The following is a 6,365-nucleotide window of genomic DNA, read 5'->3' as shown; positions in this document are numbered from 1 at the left end:
CCGTAATCAACGGCGCCGTCATTACGTCGACCAACGTAGCGCGCGTAGTGCAAGCATAGGGTTCGGTTTGGTGTAAAAAAATAAATAAATTCTAAGGTTCGGCAGAAACCGAACCCTGTCAACAAGCCCAATATTCGTCCGAACCAGAGTCCTGGGTTCGGTGCATCCTTGGCGCATTTGCAACGTAGTACCCATTTGAAAAAAGAATCATTGCTTGAACCAGATTCACCAGATTCTCCTTGTTTTTCTCCGTGAGTGTGATACACAATCAGAAAGAGGTTGCTTTTGAGCTTCAACGTCTACATAAGAATTAGTTTTAGCTTCTGGTTTATTAGAACGAATGGTTTCAACTCTTATTTTGACATCAGCGGCACTAAGCTTGGAAACTAAATTTGGACTTCTGACTTCTACTATTTGAATCACTGAAAGAAAATGTGAGATATGGGCGAAACATTTAGAGCTGTGGAACCAGACTGATGAGCCCGATGTTTTTTAGGATGTTGAACAAAAAACAAATCTTTCTCAAACAATACAACGTAAAAACAACAACTCAGTTTTGTGCCATGCAGGTGAACAAACAAGAAGAAACAAAGTGTAACAGTGTGGCACTCAGTACGTTCACATGCACACCAATATTCCACTATTATTCAGAATATGAGAATATTCCGAATTTGATACAGGTCACGTAAACAGAATATTCTGGTTGGATATTCCAAATAAGGCCTTTTCCCAAGCATTTTCAGATTAAGACGTGGGATATTCCAGTATTATTCAGGTTTTAGAGGCATTCTTTGGACATGTATACAGCGCATTCGCAATATGCTTCTCAATCTGGGTTTTACCACATGGTTATGGTCAGCTCTGTGCATTGCTATGGTTTCTGTACACAAACCAACCAGCCAACAGTTTGCAAGGCTGCAGACCTGATAAGAACAACAAACACAGCTAATTTTAAACAATAGGAAGAGTGTTTGAAATGTTAAAGCTGTTTTTGGAGGACTGCATTTAAACATGTTTGGACAAACAATTTTAAACACTGAACTTTTGCCAAAAGGACTCCGAACACTCCTATCTGACCAGGTTGTGCACAATGACAATAGGGGCTGTGCAATAAGTCGAATTGTAATTGCGATAATTACGGTCACAAAAACAGTGTAATAGGGGGGAAAAAAAAGATTAATTTGCACATTACATTTTGCAAGTAAACTCTTGTGTTCTAAATGAAAAAAAAACAGAAGGGAATGTCATAGTTCAAGGTGTTCTCCCTGTTGATTTGTTGAACTGTTTCGCTGTTTTGTAAGTTAAGTAATTGCATAACATCTTTCCAAAAGTCAACGAGTAATCGTGTTTAATAGTCGAGATTTCAATATTGACCAAAAATAATCGTGATTATGATTTTTTTTTTTTTTTTATAATTGAGCAGCCCTAATCCCAATTCAAGACTGAAATTTTAAAAAGGACAGATTACTGTGGATGCAGTTAACTCTGTGGCAGTCTGTTTGTACACTGCTGCATTAAACACTGAATATGGAAACATTAAACAGGGGCCTACAAATAATACGTACTACAGTATGTAGACCTTGAATGTGATGAAGCAAAAGTCAAAGTTTCTTTGTCGTTCTTCCTCTGCCACGTCTTTTAAATAACTTATTTACTCTTTGGACCGACTCTACATGTTCTCTGTTTTCTAGAGGATGATTTTACTTTCAGGTCATTGAAAGGATTTAACATGTAAATCCACTGAAATGATTCCATCTGCTGTACTGTTTTGACCACTGCTCTTTTTTTAAAAATCAATATTTCAAGCGTTGTATTTTATCTTTGTTTGGTTTATTTTTATGTAATTATTTGATAATAAAAGTAATATTTTGATAAAAGCTCCTGGTGGTTTGAATCACTGTGGGACTTGGTGTTCCAGTTTGTACCACTGGGGGGCGCTCTGCTCGTTCAGCAGCTTGATACTGGACTTTTTCTGTCTATCTAGTAACCAGGGGTGGAATGTAACTTAGTACATTTACTAAAATTACTGTACTTAAGTACACATTTGAGGTAGGCTACTTGTACTTGACTTGAGTCTTTTCTTTTCATGCCACACTCTACTTCTACGCTGCTACATTTCAGAGAGAAATATTGTTCTTTTTACTCCACTACATTCATCTGATAGTTTTAGTTAATTTACAAATGAAGAGTTTTGCACCCAAAACACATGTAGGTTATAAAATCTGATGTTTTATTATAAATTAAAGTACCCAACAATGTATAGACCTACAGGTCCAGCTGAAATGATTAGACCATTAAACACTTAGCTGGTTGACAGAACTGTTTGGACCTTTTCTAGTTTCTAAATTGGGAGGATTTTTCTGCACTTTTACTTTTAATACTTTAAGTACATTTTCCTGACGATACTTACACACTTTTACTGAAGTAACATTTCCAATGCAGGATGAGATTAGGGGAGAAAATGCAGAGGGATGAGATCAGAGAAGAGAGAAGAGAAGATACATCAAGGAGAAAAAGATGTAAAGAAAGGGATGAGATGAAAGGAGAGAAGAGTAATTGGGAGATAAGAGAAACAAATTGATGAACATGAGATAAAACTGGGGATTAGATGAGAGAAAAAGACAAAAGAAGTGCTTTAGTACTTTTACTTAAGTAACTGACTTGCTGAGTAGATTATCTGAATACTTCTTCCACCACTGCTACTAACTGACTATTGCAAATGCATTAATGATATCTGTTGGATTACATGACATCCCTTCATATATTGCCATTGAATTATAGTATTTTTTATAGTATTACTCTGGTCGTTTGTTTCTTGCAAGTCTCTGCCCTGACAAACCGTAGCAACATGTTTAAACTGAAAGCGCTCTGCCTTTTTATTACGAGTTTGCAGACACGCTTCTGCCTTAGACTGTTAATATTAGTCAAGTCAATTTATTTATGGAGCACATTTAAAACCAACCTAGGCTGAACAAAGTGCTGTACAAAGTTATAGACTGTTAATATGAACTAATATTAAATAATATTTACAGTCTATGGTCTCTGCTGATTGGGTATCACCTGTGACACAGCCTAAACGAGAGACACACCCGCCAAAGGAGAGAAACCCTATCTCAAAGCCGTTGCACAAACCATAGCAGAACGGTGCACACCGTGTTGAGATTGAACGTGCCCCAGGTGTGCCAGGTGATTTCTCAGCAGCACTAATTGGGCTGCTGACGAGCCAGGCCTAAGCACAGGTGCTATGTGTTCCACTCTTGATTACATGAACTACTTACTTTCAAAGGTTTCAGGCCATCATTTAAGAGGGATTTATATCGGTTAAAATGTCTCCTTCAGAGGATTATTGTCCAACATTAGCTTTGATTAGTTTAGAGACAAGAGAAGAGAAGGTAAGACTTTACTTTCACATGTCACAGCAGTGCAAGGAAGAGGTATAAAGATTGTTTGATTTAGATATTTTATTTATTCCACAATGGGGAAATTCACTTGTTACAGCAGCAGTTTTTCCACAATAAAAACAAACCAACACACAAACGGTCAGACAACAGACAATGTGCAAAAAGTACTGAATGAATGTAAAGTGGGAAATTGGATTGACTAATATGTAATTAAATAACATAGCAAAAATAATTAACCATAATATAAAAGACATTGAAGTGACCATTATGTAAATAATATTGAAAAAGTAAGTACACGGAATGAAAAATATAAATACAGATGGAAAAAACACAAAGTACTACTTAAAATAACTTGTGTCATCATCATCATGAAGACATACAAATATACATTACAGTGTTCGCAGGTGACGTGACTTCTTCATATTGTGTATTTTTCTGTAGATGGAAATGCGATGATGGCGGTTTTAAAGAGAGTTTTTGTTTGGATAAACTTGACTCTTCCTAGTTTGTGAATATCTTGTTTTGTTTTTCTGGAAAATCCCTCGTTTCTGATGAGGATTTGATAACCCTGATCAGTTGTAGTTTGGCTGTTTTGCCTTTTTCACAAACCCGTTTCTTACAAAGGTTTCAGGCAGTTTAAAGAAAATTCTCTTAATGGAAAGAATATGCATATTAGCTTTCCATAGGCCTATAAAATAAATCTGTTTTGTTTGTGGATGTAATTATGTATAAATTGTATGTATTGTGTATGTATAAAATTATAAATTATGTGGTGATGATGGCGTTAAGGTGAAACTGGAATCTTTAAACATTGCTGTTTTTTTTGTAGGAAGCTGGGTCTTCTTGTTCGGTCTAGTTGTTGAATATTGGTGGACAGGTTTTCATGAGAGCCCTGATCTAAACTGGAGGCAGCAGGTTGTTTGCTGGTCTGACTTTGCATTAAGACTGGTCTGATGTTTCAGCTCAGTGCAGCTGGAGGACAAAGTGCACAAGTCCTGCTCCATACAGAACTCCCATATGAAAATGTCTGATTTTAGAAGAGAGCGGTGTGTTACCGTGTCTCAGCTTGCATATTGTGCACTGGTTTTACTTCCAATAATATGGTCCGTAAACAAACAAATGTGTAGTATTTTGTACTGCACATAGTAGAAATCTCTCTCTCTCTCTCTCTCTCTCTCTCTCTCTCTCTCTCTCTCTCTCTCTCTCTCTCTCTCTCTCTCTCTCTCTCTCTCTCTCTCTCTCTCTCTCTCTCTCTCTCCTCCCCCCCTCCTTCGTTTCTGTTGCGGTCTCACACACATTGTTTCCTGTTTATGTGACACCAGCAAACACATACGTGTTTTTAAGGAAACACACAGAGAAAATAGAAAGTGTTTATAGTTATGTTTGTGTCGTTGAAGTCAATAGAATCCCGCTGGGGTCTTAACTGATAAAGTAGATCTATTCATAGTCTGAGTGGTGGAGTGTAAGCACATTTGTTCCAATACTGTGCTTAAATATCATTTTCTGATACTTTATACTTCACTACAACTCAGAGGCAACTATTGTACTTTCTTCTGCACTACATTTATTTGATGCTTTGCAGATTCAGATTAATACAAAAAATTACCTGAAAATAAATTATGTTGCATTATTGTAGATTAAGATAAGAGGTATTCATATGCTAGCGGTGTATATAAAGTAATTCAAATGAAGTTGTATGCATTTAGCAGCTGCAACAATAAAGTAATGAACACATTAATGCATAAATAATTATAATCCAACAGTTTACATTATTTTGAAACGGGCCATTCTGCAGAGTGTGGTTTTTACTTTTGGTACTATAAAGTATGTTTTTGTTTTTTATGCTAATACTTTTGTATTCCCTAGCTGTACATGCCTGACTTTTACTAACTTTCTAAACTGTGCTATTGCTACTTTTTTCTTCAGTAAAAGATGTGAGTCTCTCTTCCACTTCTGTTGATGAGGGACTGTTTGAACAAAAGTATTCAGTAAAAGGCCAAGTTAGCTTTAAATCTGGACGGTGTGTGTGTGTGTGTGTGTGTGTGTGTGTGTGTGTGTGTGTGTGTGTGTGTGTGTGTGTGTGTGTGTGTGTGTGTGTGTGGTAGAAGACCCTAGCTGATAAAGGAGCACGCTGGATTTCATGCTGCCCATTGTTAACAGGGCGTAGTTCTTTTTTTTCTTTTCAGTTTTGCATTTAGTTATTGCATGTTTTTTTATTGGGACATTTTTTTTTTTCTCCTCTTCAGTTCATTTATTTTCTTGGGCCGGGCTTTGCACTGTAAAATATGACTGCAGATTGCTGTTACAATCCTTGGAATAAATAAATGCATGGACTGCAAACTGGGCCTTTCTCTCAGTTTTTGTCCCTCGGCCAACCTTGCATGTGGGTTGCAATCCAAAAAGAAAAACAAAAAAACCTGAATAAATAAATAAACCCCAAATGCCCCTTTTTAACTATGGGCCCTGTTAGCGCTCCATACTTGCTTCATTCAGTTTCCATCAATCAGCCAGGGTCTCACAGGGCACGGCTAACCCGGGACATAGTGGGTCACATGAAAATGATGAGACTACAGCACTGGTGGAATGTAACCCAAGTATATTTACTCAAGTACTTTACTTAAGTACAAATTTGAGGTCTTTGTACTTTACTTGTCTTTTCATGCCACTTTCTACTTCTACTCCGCTACATTTCAGAGAGAAATATTGTACTTTTTTTACTCCACTACATTCATCTGACAGCTTTAGTTACTTTACAAATTAAGATTTTTGCACCCAAAACACATGTAGTTTATAAAATACAATGTTTTAATATAAACTGAAATCAAGCCAACAATATACAGGCCAACAGGTCCATCTGAAAGGCAGGACTTTTACTGTGAGGATTTTTCTGCATTGGGTTAGGGTTAATTAGTTGTGCTTTTACTTTTATTCCTTTTAAGTACATTTACCTTAGGATACTAACAT

The sequence above is a fragment of the Perca flavescens genome, chromosome 20, assembly GCF_004354835.1.
Source record: "Perca flavescens isolate YP-PL-M2 chromosome 20, PFLA_1.0, whole genome shotgun sequence".
In the NCBI taxonomy this organism is placed as follows: domain Eukaryota; kingdom Metazoa; phylum Chordata; class Actinopteri; order Perciformes; family Percidae; genus Perca; species Perca flavescens.
The sequence above is the reverse complement of the archived record's forward strand: the minus strand, read 5'-3'. Positions refer to the sequence as shown.